General features: G+C 41.0%; 1 protein-coding gene and 1 long non-coding RNA gene across 9 annotated transcripts in view; one reads left to right on the forward strand and one right to left on the reverse strand.

Annotated features, from left to right (window-relative positions):
- KCNIP1 (potassium voltage-gated channel interacting protein 1) overlaps positions 1 to 14,299 on the forward strand; it is a 546,638-nt gene that overhangs the window by 159,009 nt on the left and 373,330 nt on the right. The gene's annotated exons all lie outside the window — the stretch shown is intronic.
- LOC128407761 (uncharacterized) overlaps positions 1 to 14,299 on the reverse strand; it is a 67,473-nt gene that overhangs the window by 17,536 nt on the left and 35,638 nt on the right. The gene's annotated exons all lie outside the window — the stretch shown is intronic.

The raw sequence follows: 14,299 nt of genomic DNA on the forward strand, positions 1-14,299 counted from the left end.
GAATCCGCAAAGATTGGCAACAGAAACTCCCTTCATGTGTTACTCATGTGAAAAAGCATGTTGATGTGTAAGTGCCTCAAGCCTTCTCCACTTCAGACATCCATGCTAACATGTGAAAAGCAGGGGTAGAGAGCTGAGTGTTGTCATGAGTGGGGTCAAAGGTGCAGCCCCTTTGCTCCTTAAGGTGAGTAATGTGTGAAAGTGACCGGTATTTTCTGGGAAAGAAGGGTAACAAGGAAGGCTAGCTTGCATATCTTCATCCTGGAAAAAGCAGCCCAGAGTGGCTGGGGCAACCTAGCCAGATGGATGATGTATAAATAACAAAATGTTATTATTATAGTGTTATGAATTGGGGGGGGTAGGATTTATGCCAGAGCCCCCTTCTAATTCCTGGATCCAGCATGAATTCAATTCCTGGAATAGCCAGGACGGGTCATTCAGGTAACAAAGGAAGTGGCTCTGTGCCAGAAAACAAATGTGTGGGTCCTGTCAACTGTCTGTTAGTTAGAAAGACAAAGAATTGGAAGTTGTGTGTGCAAACTAGAAGCTGGAAGCTGGCAGACAGAACCATGCTTGATTTCTGATGGAATCTGATGGATTTCTGGCTACGGGAGAAGCAAGACCCTCTTGGTGTGCTAGTGCTGTGAATCCCTCCATCATAGGCTCATGTTGCATGTATGTGTAAATAAGACATATGTCATAAAGACATACAGTTTATTTGTTTACAGTGTCTGCTGTACCTCATTCCAAAGGAAACATGAACCTTGGGTAAGTGCCTGGAACCCCTGGAGTCTCACACCACTCAGAGATTGGGGTGGCATGCAACAATATAGTACAGAATGCATATAATTTTCATAGTGCTTGGAGCCTTGTGTCCCCACCACACATACACAGAAAAGATATTTGTCCTGTAGAAATTGAATTTGTCTCCCCAAACAGAGAGATGACATGTTCCATTCTGAGGAGTTGACATCTTCACTTTCCACTTCAGATTACTTGAAGAGCCATTTGCTATGTTTTTATCTTCCCAGCAAGCCAAGGCAAGGTGATTTTGCACTCAAATAAGCTTGAGCCACAGGAGGCAGATTAGGAGGAAATAAATGGGCACTTCAATTTTTGTGAATTATGAGAGTTAGTCTGCTCCTCCTATTGTGAAATATGTTGAAGCAGAAGTAGTAATTAAAAGAGGCAAGCTGTATGTATCAGTCGGTTTTGTGGGCTGAAAAGTGCTAAATCCAGGAAACAAATATCCAGTTATTGCTGAAATGTCCATGTTGATTATGGCTGCAACACTTTTGATACTATTAAATAGAATGAATAAATGGTCCATGTGGAAGATTATATATAGGGGGGGAGCAACAGTATTTTTCTCTTTCTACAGTGTGCTTTCTGGGGAACATACACTTATTATTTTTAGATCATGAACAAGAACTGTTGGTTCACTTCACAAAAATATATGCTATTACCAAGTCTACATGTATGCCTGATCACATGGTATACATGCTGCTATAGAAGCATGTTATTTCAAGCCCATAGGCTGTGTAAGTGTTTTTGTGCACTTTTATCTACACATGAGCACTTTCAATCTAAATCTCTCTTAATGTAACCCATACACAGTAGTGCACAGTGCTTGATGGGATGTATTTACACTGTGTAGTGTTGTCTAGTGGAGACTGGGCCACCAACCTTACTCAGCCCTCATATGCCTGATTTCCTGTGTCCAGGGGGTGACACTGCCTGTCAGCTTCCTCCTCCTCAGTTTTAGTGATCCCTTTTGGAACTCAGCAGGGAAGAGGAGGACAAAACTAGAATTAGTTGGCTCTGCCTGCCATTAGCTTTGGTGCCACCTACTGTTGACCTCCCTGCCTTGCACCCTTCTAGTCCCAGTGAGCACCAATCACCACTGTCGTTGTTCATGTCCATCAGTTAGTACTTGCCCATATTCTGGAAGTTCTGGAGACCTGAGGTCCATTGTGTGAGCAGGTATTCATTTACCTGTACAATTTTTAGAAAACTTTTGTCTGTGGCATAACACAGTAACAAACTTTCCCCAAAGCCAACATTTCAAGCATGCTACAGAGTGGACAAAAGGCTGATAACATTAATTGACTGGAGGTAGTTTAGTGATAACATTTCCACCAGAGAGCAACCAGGGGTGGTTTCCTTATGGAGCAAACACAAGTGTTGTGTGCAAAATTCAATAAGATTCTTACATCTAGAGGGTTCGTGGGCCTTGGGAGCTAAGTGAAATAGTCGAGGGTGTAAAGAGAGTTCTGTAGGGGAGATCCTTACCTTAAGAAATGTAAACAGCTTTCAATATACTGTAGTTTACCTGCAGGGATGGTGCTTACTGGAAAAGGTGCTTTTCTTCTTGCGAAGGCTAATTAACGACCAAACAAAAGCACACATTTGTACTGCCAGTGTGGAAATAATGTGCAGAGATAGGCATTAGCCTACATCTGAAGCTCTTGATTCTCACAATACCAGAAGAGTGGCATTGCAAAAGACAAAGAAAGAAAAACACATGAAACAGGGGAAGTTGTAATTTTAGCTTTATTCCACAGGTAATGGCTGCACAGCTGATTTTGTGGATTTTTTTGTTCTTAAACTGGGGGATCTGTTACTCTTGGAGAAGGTACAACACTGCAATTTGCAGACATTTTAAGTGCAGGCAACATACATCGGGTGCTAAGTGATCTGCATACTGACACTGTAAACAATGATGTAAACCTTTTCTGTCTGCGAATGTTTTATTTAAAGGCATTGCTTTTTTGTTAAAGCATTCTACACCTTAATGCAAAGACGTTACATCTCCCCCTTGTGGTATAAACTACCTTCACTTGATTAGCTGAAGAAGTGTTCTTGCACACGAAAGCTCATACCAATAACAAACTAAGTTGGTCTCTAAGGTGCTACTAGAAGGAATTTTTTAATTTTGTTTTCATTAGCAAAGATAGATTCCGGTTGACTTGTACAACCTGATCCCATAATTTCCATCACAGTACATAGGTAGGCTTTTAACTTATATTGCTATTGCCATATCTCAGCACATCAGAATTAAGAGCTATTCATGGATACAAGAATTCGATGAGGTTTTGTGTAAATTGACACAAGAAACTGATAAAATAATTTGAGGCTGTTTGTCCATGACCAATATCTTTGTAACCTTAGGGCATTCAAATTTGTTATACTGATAGGAAAAGAAATAGTTCATATGCAAAATACTTCAAGTGGAACCAACTCTAAATGTAGTTTTCTCACTTAATTTCATGCACTAATGCTCTTCCTTAGAAGTTGTCATGGGTTTTCCATACCTTTCTCCATAGCATCTCCTACTTCTGCTACCCACTGCTTACTTTGTCAGGCTATGCAAGAAAAAGGGGCATTGTTATGTCTTTTAGGAATTATATAAAACAGATTTCTCTTTACTATGGATTCATTAGTATGTATGCGCTAAACCCAAATTCAATTAAGTGTTGCACACTTCTTAAGCATGCAAAGCATGACTTACTTACAAATAAGTTCCTCAGTAATTATTTTTAAAATTGGAATCATGCCATATGATTGCTAACTTCCCCTTTAACCAAGGTTTGTTGATCTGTGTATGCATATATCAAACTTTCCCAAATCATTAACAGCAGTGGATTTTACTATCAAAGATTTATTGAGCTTAGTAAATTGAACTGAAATAAGCAGGATTAGATCTATGATCAAAGTTATATATCTACCAAGTCAAATGCTTGGAGCAGGTCAGGGGCCGGCAGGTAGGTAGCGTGAATTGACACCACAGGTTATTAAACGAGTGTAGACTCTGTCAAGCCAGGATCAATATGTGGATGGACTGAGTATCATGTAACAAAGTTGCATGTTTGTTGCAACCCTCCTCGGTAATAGTCATGTTCTTGCTTCCCTCAGCTTTTATCAAGTTACAGTAAGCTTCAGGACACCAGAGAAATTGATTTCCCATGGGTCCCACCTCCTACTAGTGCCTCCATCCAGAAAAGCCCTTAACTTCTTTAAATCAAGGCATTGAGAAATGCAACTCTCAAGTTTTTGAAATTGTGCCGTGCTTATTCTTGTGATGCTCTTTATAGGAATATGAACTCTGCTCTTTTGCATAGTTCACTGTTATAATCCTTAGTAAACTGCATGTGTGTATATAAACAAAATTCTTTTGGATATTGTTTGCTTATTTTGAAACACTATAAGGGTATACTGAAGGGGGAAACAGTTCATGGGAAACAATTCCACAGCTGCAGAGCAACCAACCCATTGCCTGCCTGCTTGGCACCCCTCTCCAAGTACTTGGCTAAGTAGACTTGGACTGAAAGACCAGAAATGAACGATTTTCCCTTTTAAATGTTCCCGATATTACATTCTGTGTTGGTTGGTATTTGGATTGCAAATAGCATTTAAACCTGATCATGTGTCGGGCAACATGCCCTTTGGAGGATGTGACTTACTTTGCCGTAGATGACACTAGCTGCTAGAATTCCCTCCTGTGTACTGAAAAGCTAATTCATTTATTCAAACATAATGTAATTGATTCCACTTGTTCACAACAAGATTTTTTTGTTTTCATCCCAGAAGGCTTCATATTAGGCATGGAGGAAGAAAACTGTGTTTCTATCTGCTAGTTCCCAGTGAATGATTGCCTATGTGGGACTTGGGGCTTGGGGAATGATTATTATATTACACAGGTTTTTTTAAAGGTCATTTACATTGAATTTTCAGGAGGTATTTATGATCAGGCTATTGCAATCCCTTCTGATAGTAAAACATTTTTTTGGGGGGGATCCATGTGATTGACCCATTCCAGTGTATTTTTATGTCTTTACAGGAAATATTATTTGGAGGTAAACACAGTAATAGTTAAAGGCTGAGAATAAGGAGGCAAAAATGTAATGGTGTGGTTTCTTGGGGTTTTAGTGAATCACACATCTGTGTGGGTTTCTATCCTAGCCTCATTCTCAAGCTGAGTTTTTAATGTGACTACTGTTCAAGGGAGGCTAGGAGAGAATGGCAGAACCCAACTTCCATATTCTTCTGTCAAAGCATGATGATGTGCCTGCCCCATGCCCATCTTGTCACTCAATGGGGCGTTGGGCTGTTTTCTTTATAAACCCAGGAAGGGCATTAGGACTCAAAATCCTTAATTAATCACCTTTCATACTGAATGATAAGCTAATCACAATGGAGCTCTTCAATGATCACAAGGCCTTGGCTAAGGTTGCCCCCAGCTAATAGATTTAAGCAATCATATTTCTCAAATTTCAGTGTTTTGTATGCTGTGATTGAGCCACTCAAGGCAGCAAGAGCGAGAGCAGCAGCAGCAGCAACCACCCTCACCAGCTTATCACACCTTTGTGGAGTGTAGATATACATATATTTCCTAAATTGGAGGGTGGAAGTTGTGGGGGGGAAAGGGGGCAGAGGAGAAAACTGATACTGAGAAGCATATGGGCTCAAAACAACATGAATATTTGGTGTGATGGGCACTGGGGGGTGTTTTTTGTCTAGCTGCACAGGTTGAATGTGCTAATTTAGAAGTAAATTGTAGAAGCCCGAATCACAGTGTTAATAGCATAGCCATTCCATAACAGTAGATATGGGCCTTTGGGCTTTGGTGTTGATTGCCTATGAAGCTGAGAGAGGACTTCCCTGTGCACTTTTGCTGAAGAATGGGGGAAAGTCCTTCAGCCATTTAAAGAACACATGTGGAGCAAGATGGTGGAAATCATTCCTTTCAGTGCTTACAGTAGCTACTCTACAAACCTCAGGAGTCTTCCCCATCAGCTAGTAACTAAGTGGTATGTTTTCATTAAGAGCTAACTTTGTAAAGGATGAAAATGGCCTCCATAGGGATTTGAGAAGGCTTGAAAGAATGTCTCAGGATGGACTTTAACGAAACTCAAAGCAGTCATGGAAAAAGAGAAGGGGGAGCATTTTGTGTTCTAAAGAATACCACATCATCATGCTCCCTTAAGCCAATAAGAGCCAACTGTTAGGATAAATGGATTTTAAACTCTGGAGCAGCTTTGATGCTTCTTTTTTTCTTGTTGGCATTTCCAAATACTACAATAATGTGAATATTACATCAGGGAGGAAAGGAAATAATTTTTATGAACTGCACTTGCTCTTATACTCACTGGAGATTTCATAAGGGAGTTTAAATATTGGCTCTGGAAAACAAGGGGGAAAGTGCTGAGGCAGCACAAATTTTGTCTGCATTGCATCCTCTACACAGACAATGCCATTGTGGATTTGTTGTCTGGGACTGCTGCTATTTGTCTCACATAGTTGAAAAATTCGGGCTTTGGATAGCCTAGAGTTTAAAGTTCTTTAGGGTGGCTTTCTCAGCAAAGAAAATTGGGTTGAGAGTAGGAATAGGCATTTTGAGTTTCTCTCAATTTATCATTTTTCCATTCTTATGTTTGATTCTCCATATTTCCACATCAGTTTGCAATTTTTAATATAAAAAAGATTCATAAAAGTTCATCAGCATTTTAATGTGATTTTTTTTTGTAATATGCAGATTTTTGAATGCAATTCTGTCATTGTAAACATTGTTTGCAAAGCAAATCTCCTAATATAATGCATTCAGTAACACATTTACCCTAACCTGTGTGTTTTTGTACACACTGCCTGGAGAACTACATTGCAAAATTTAGAGAAGTGCAGATTTCAAAGGATGCTTATGTTTTGGTTCATGCGGGTGGCAGTGGAAGACAGAAGTGCCTGGCATGCTCTGGTCCATGGGGTCATGAAGAGTCAGACACGACTAAACGACTAAACAACAACAACAAATTGTTTTGGAAAGTGCAGATTAGCTAACTTTGCCATTAAACGTGAACTGAATTGAATCTCATTCCCTCATCCTTAGTTGAGAGTGGCTGAAAGGGTGAGAAGAAAAACCCCATAATTTTCAAGAGGAAGATATGTATTCATTTGAGGATGGGACATAGCTGGAAAAGTGATGGCTGCTTTCCCCCTTTCTTACACATAGTTTTCCCAACAGGTACAAGTGTGCAATTGGCAGCTCAGTACTGGCCCCTTTCCCTCCTATAATTCCCACCCCTTGGAATAATATCACATAGTAACTTGTAAGTGGTACTTTTCACACACACACACACACACACACACACACAGCCCTTGAATGATGCTAGATCTTAAGGAACACATTTGAAAAAAAACACTCTTTCTTGTTCTGTTTCTCCATTTTTGTTTATAATATTATAAGAGTCATACTGTTCACTGATTTGGCTTTGGTATAATTATATGCAGTTTTACTATGATCCTTTTTCATTCTTGTGTAAAATGCCCTCTAGGTATAAATAATCAAGCAGGTGAATTAAATTGGCCGCTTTGCCTGGAGCAGGGCCCTCACTCTCACTTTGTGGGAAGCTCACACCACTTGAAGGCTTCTTGAAAGATCTCTGTATTCATGAGGATGTCTTCGGTCTGTGACTTCTGGCATTGTCAGGCCTCCTTTCCTCTTTCCCAGGTCAGGTTATACTATGGTCCAAGAAGCTCTACCAGTAGTGAAGGTGAAGGTACCCCTGACCGTTAGGATGCAGTCACGGACGACTCTGGGGTTGTGTGCTCATCTCGCTCTATAGGCCGAGGGAACCGGCGTTTGTCTGCAGACAGCTTCCCGGTGATGTGGCCAGCATGACTAAGCTGCTTCTGGCCAACCAGAGCAGTGCACAGAAACACCGTTTACCTTCCCGCCGGAGCAGTACCTATTTATCTACTTGCACTCTGATGTTCTTTCAAACTGCTAGGTGGGCAGGATGTAAGTAGTAAGATGATTAAAAACAGCATTTGGATGCATGGAAGTATGTTTCATCCAGAATACTATGAAGATAATGGAAGAGTTTTTATCACAAAACAAATATTTCCATTCCCTCGCTTTCCTGAAATGTACTGCAAGATAGCATTTGAGCTGCAGTGTTTTACTGCACAGCATCTAGACTGCTGTTGCAAACGAGGACATAAAGATAAGACGGCACTCTCATTAAGCCAGCAACAGCATCATTGACAGCTAATAGCTTGCTAACTTTTATCTTGGAAACAAATTGCATGCTCCCAGGGGCCAGGGCTGGAGTTCTTTCAGCTGTGCTTGCATTATGTACAGCCTATATGCACAAAGCACAAAAAAAGAAGCGGAGGAGAGGGGGAATAAGATGACGATGGCTTAATTTTGTGAACACTTTAAGGCTCTGGGGAAAACAAATAACAGCGACAGTAGAGGAGCCATCAAAGGTTGGCTTGCTTATGAAAATGGATGCTCACCTCTGGGCTTCTTACTCCTGGATGTTACCCATTTCATCATTATCAAATCCCGTAATCTCATATCCCAACACACTCAGGGATTCACTGGCTGGTGATTCTGTTATCACAGCTTCAGTGTTCTCAGCCTTAAAATGTAGCAATAATGAACTGTGAAGCAGTTCACAAAAGGCTGCTTTGAGGATGAATTGTGATTGTAATCTATCCCGCTTGTTATGACTGTAATACGCTTTTTCATTCTTTACACTTGTTTCTCTTCTCTTGTATTCTCTTTAAATGTTTACTGACTTCATAATGCATACATCTTTCTGTTTTCTCTCCCCATTTCCTCTTCAATCTCGTGCTTTGGTGTTCTGCTTAAACCCAACATTGCAGCTTAACACTGCAGCTTTCATTTACTGAGTGGGAACCCATTTGCCCTTAGGTTTCTCTTCGCTGTGCATTGAAGTATTGGTTAATTCTCTGGTTCACTCTGCCATAATTCAAACTGTGCTCCATCCCCTTCCTTGTGTCCATTCTTTTATGATTCAAGCTTATGGAGGAAACTGTGTCTCTGATCTGTGCCTTTGTAGAGAACTTAGGAATTGGTAAGTGCATAAAACGGCAACCTTATGCACACTTACCTGGGAGTAGGGATGTCAGAGAACTCCACTGGAAATGGAAATTGCCACTGTTTGCATTTCTATCCCAGGCCTGGAAAAGAAATCAATTCAGCCAATATGATTGGTTGAATACGATCACCAGTTTTTTAAAGTCCACATCTAACTAACTTTTTGCACTGTTCTGACATTTCCTTTACTTTGAAATGTATGGTGTGGAAATAATTGTGCCATTAATTATGTTAAATTCATAATAATGTAAATTACATAAAGAATTACGTTAAATAGCAGAGAGCAAGATAACATAGCATTTGGTAGAAAATGACCTGCAGCAGACTGGAAACAGCACTGATTGTGACAGAAACAGGTTGGAATTGAGATTATGGCCTTCTTACATCCCTACTTTAGAGTAAGCTTCATTGGATAGAATTGGACTCACTGCTTAGTAAACACACTTGCAGTCCTTTCTCCTGAGTAAACTCACAGAGTATAAGCTCTGTTGAACATCATAAGGCTTATTTCTGATAATGTGGAGGACTGTGCTGCTAAAATCCTAAGCATTATAATGATCTAATTTAAAATTAATCATATGTTAATGTTAGGATTCTTTATTTTGACCAGGCTGGTGGTTAGTAACTCAGGGAAGTGTGAGGTATTTAAAGTATAGTTTTTAAGAACAAGTCAAAATCAAATCAAATTCTGACTGGTTCTCAAACCACAGTTTAACCAAACCATAGTTCTCCAAGTTCAGGTGCCTTAAAGATAGCCTCTTCTGGTATGCAAGAGGAGAAGGGGGAATGCACAAGCCTGAGGCTTACTGCATCTCATTCTCATAGTGGGAACCATGGTTTCCTTTTATTTTTATTTTTTGTTAACTGCATATGGACAAAACTAAGCAGTCAGTATTAAAATGTATTGTAAAATTAAGAAATAAAAAGAACCAGAATACAATTAAAATACAATTTTATTCTCTTTTATATGTAAATCTGACTGCTCTCTGAGCCCTGCAAGGTTGCACCTTATCAGTGAACATTATATCCATGGTTTTAAATACCTGATCTTATGCAAAATCATTCAACACTTTTGGCAAAACCATACCAATAGTCCAAGTGATCAAGACACTCAAGTTCATAATTGTGTTTAGACACCTTATCATCCAGAGGATATTGGTTATTCAGCATTTCCTATAAAATCAAATTCCCAATGTATGCTTACTTACCTGCCGGATGAGGTCTCCAGACTGTGTTCACATCTTTTCCTAAATTAAAACTAAAGGTTATAAGAGCTGAGAGGGAATAAATTTAGGCAATTAGAGTTTTCAAAACTTGTCCTGTATAGCTGCCTTTTGCTGACCTCCAAATAATGTTCTGCATTGTCAGCCTCCTAAAAGTTTGGCTGTCTCAACATGATCATCATCTGATCTAGATTAGCATAACCCTAGTGATTTCAACTGAGCTGAGTCAATTCTTAGCAGTATTGAGCCTTGCCTGTGACTGTGAGTTTTGGAATGGTAGTTTTTAAAAGTGCTTAAGTCAGCATGAGCTTACTCCATCTATTCTCTTGGATTAAAAAATGGGGAAAACACCAGAGACTTGTAAAGAGGAGGACTACAATAAAAATAAATAGGCTCTTCCTGCACTGTCTCTGCTTTCTGTTTTAATTAACTAAGATATTGCCAGATGAGCAAGAAGAAGCCAAATTTATCTTCTTTTGTTCCTGGATTAGCTGCAATGTTGTCACAACTATTGCTTCCATGGCTGAAAGGTGTTGTATTGAGTATGTCCTCCTGGGAGCAATGGGTCTTGATAATGTGTCATCACTCTAATAGAAAGTTTTGCACATTTTTCTTAGTTTAGGAATTTTAGCTATATTTTACACATGTTATGTTCGATTCCCCCTGAACATACAATGTGCACAAAATACATAGAATGTTCCCTGAGAGTGGCAGCATGTCCATAAGACCCATCACTACAAGCAGAACCTGCTACTTTGATTTCATCATGAGTGGTGCCAGGAGTCTCATGCTCTAGTGAAAGTACTTTTGAAAGACGTTAGGCAGCCCTTAGACTGTTTCACATGCAAACTTGTAAGAAAGTGGGAATCTGGCAATTCATGACTGGATGGCATACCACCTCCATTAATAGCAATATGAAAGGGGGAAAAACTTTTTATAGACCCACCTAAAAGGAGGGGGACAATCATTTTTTTTAAAAGATATTTATTAAATTTTCCAAATTTTTTTAAACAAACAAACAAGCAAAAACAAAACAAACAAAAAGATTTTTAAAAACATATAGTTCATAAATCATATTTTTCCATAACAAATTTCCCAGACCTCCTCATACTTCTCCTCCTTGTATTCCAATTAAAATTATTTGTTCAGCAAATCCTTCACTTAAAGCATTACAGCTTATAATATTACCTTATTTTCCAGACCCTTTCCCCCCCCCATCCTTGTTCCTTTATATCATTACAGCTAGAAACCACTCAATTTCAATCCAACACCATTCAACATTCCTTAATTTTACAATATTTCTGTAAATAGTCCTTAATTTTTTTCCAATCTTCTTCTGCCGACTCTTCTCCCTGGTCACGGATTCTGCTCGTCATCTCTGCCAGTCCCATACAGTCAATCAGTTTCATCTGCCATTCTTCCAGAGTGGGTAGATCTTGCGTCTTCCAATACTTTGCAATGAGTATTCTTGCTGCTGTTGTAGCATACATGAAAAAAGTTCTGTCCTTCTTTGGCACCACTTGGCCGGCCATGCCCAAGAGAAAGGCCTCTGGTTTCTTCAAGAAGGTATATTTAAATACCTTTTTCAATTCATTATATATCATTTCCCAGAAAGCCTTAATCCTGGGGCACGTCCACCAAAGGTGAAAGAATGTACCTTCATTTTCCTTACATTTCCAACACTTATTATTGGGCAAATGATAGATTTTTGCAAGCTTGACTGGGGTCATGTACCACCTGTATATCATTTTCATAATATTCTCTCTTAGGGCATTACATGCCGTAAATTTAATCCCGGTGGTCCACAACTGTTCCCAGTCAGCAAACATAATATTATGTCCAACGTCTTGTGCCCATTTAATCATTACAGATTTAACCGTTTCATCCTGAGTATTCCATTTCAACAGCAAGTTGTACATTTTTGACAAAGTCTTAGTTTTGGATTCTAACAATTCTGTTTCAGGAGGGGGACAATCAAATTCCTGAAGGAGGGAGTTCAACAGTTGTGGGGCTATCACTGAAAAGTTCCCATATATTGTGCCCACCAATCTAACCTCCCTTCATGGTGGGAGCAATGCTCTGGCTGGTTCATATGAGCACAGATGATTCTTTAAGTAACTTGGCTGATTCTGAAGTAAATTCCAGTGAATTCAATGGGACTTAAAGGTAAAGGTAAAGGGACCCCTGACCATTAGGTCCAGTCGTGACCGACTCTGGGGTTGCGGCGCTCATCTCACTTTACTGGCCGAGGGAGCCAGCATACAGCTTCCAGGTCATGTGGCCAGCATGACTAAGCCGCTTCTGGCAAACCGGAGCAGTGCACGGAAACGCCGTTTACCTTCCTGCCGGAGCGGTACCTATTTATCTACTTGCACTTGATGTGCTTTCGAACTGTTAGGTTGGCAGGAGCAGGGACCGAACAACGGGCGCTCATCCCGTTGCATGGATTCGAACTGCCGACCTTCTGATCGGCAAGTCCTAGGCTCTGTGGGTTAAACCACAAAGCCACCCGCATCCCTCAATGGGACTTACTCCCTGGTAAATGTGGATAGGATTGCCTACTAATCTGCCTTGTATTCAAGAGTTAGGGGTGCCATGGTAACATAGTTTGCTCACTCCATTTCAACCATGTGAAATATGGCCTATTTTCTTTACGTCTAGCAGTTTATCTACAAAACAACTTAACTGAACAATTTAATTATTTCAGTCTCTTCACATACTCATCCTCAACAAGTGCAGCAAAACCTCGGTCAGGGCGCTACATAAGCAAAACATTTTTTGTAGTTAGAATGATCTACATTGTATGTGTTAGGATATTTCCGTTCCACCTTAAAAGGGAGCAGGATGTTTGTATAACAGCCTGCGTAAGTTCCTGTCTCACAGGATGTTTATGTTGTAAGTTCGTTTCGTTTTTGCCTGTCTTGCCTGAGCAGTCGGAGGAGACGGTCATGATTTCTTTGTTCTGACCAATGCCTAATAAACTGTAAATATGCATGTTCTGCTCTCTGCTTGTGCAACTTCCTGCTGTGTCAATTCTGCTGATATAGTGTGCACTAAGCCTGAGGCTTAGTGTCGCTGAATTGCTGATATTGCCTGACTACGGGAGGTCGATGGATCGTCCGGCATCCGAGCTTGGGGGCCAAGATGGACTTTATCTCTCTGGCAGTATCCCAACAACAGGTTTTGGGCCCAGATTCACGGCACTTGCAGAAGAGTAAGACAGCGACAGACTGCTGAAAGTTATGTTGGAAAAGCGAAAGCAGAGGCTTTTCTGTTTGCCGCGGAAGACGTCTTTGATGTCCGGCAAAACTAATTGGCCTGGGAGCCGAGCCAGAGGCATCGTGATTTATGGGTGCCAAGATAAGGAGTCTCTGAAGTGAAGAAGACTCACGGCTGGCGTTAAGAGGTGGAATGGAGTTTTTCCAAGCCTCTGAAGCTGCTGAGTGCCCAAAATTAAATCGGGACAATTATCAGAGCTGGGCAAAATGGTGTGAGAGTTTGCTGCGTCAGTTTGGAGTCTGGCATACTGTCTGTGAAGCCCCTCCAGTTCCTCTGACAGGGAGATGGCAGGCTCAGAATTCGAGAGCCATAGACGTAATAGTCTTGTCCGTCTCTCTGGAGGAAATAAAGACGCTTGCTGGAAATCTCACGGCACGTGACATGTGGGATGCTTTGAAAAAGGCCCACCAGCCAATAATCCCAGCCCAGTGTTTGAATGCATCGGAGGTCCTGGCTGTTTCCCAGAATGCTAGTGAATGCAGAGATGCCGAGGGCACCGGTTGCAAGCTGCAGGGGGAGCTGACTGTGATGTCATCCCAGGCAGCATTCCAGCCTCCAGAGGGAGCCAAGGAGTCGGCAGCTGAGAGCTCTGTTTCTCGTGAGAACCAAGGTCAGAGCCTTTGCAGAGGCCGGAAGACCAGACGTAAACAGAGCAAGATGCTTGCAGGTGGCCAGGAGCGGGGGGGCACGTTGCAACAGCCCACGCCAGTGGAAAACAAGGCTATGTTTGCTGGTACAGCTCCACCAAAGGCCAAAGGCACGTCTGATGGCCAGGAGCAGGGGGGCAAGTTGCAAAAGCCCTCGCCAGTGGAAAACACGGCTATGTTTGCTGGCACAGCTTCACCAAAGGCTAAAGGCAAGCTGCAAAAGCCCACGCTGGTGGAAAACAAGGTTT

The sequence above is a fragment of the Podarcis raffonei genome, chromosome 2 (assembly GCF_027172205.1).
Source record: "Podarcis raffonei isolate rPodRaf1 chromosome 2, rPodRaf1.pri, whole genome shotgun sequence".
NCBI classification, from domain to species: Eukaryota; Metazoa; Chordata; class Lepidosauria; order Squamata; family Lacertidae; genus Podarcis; species Podarcis raffonei.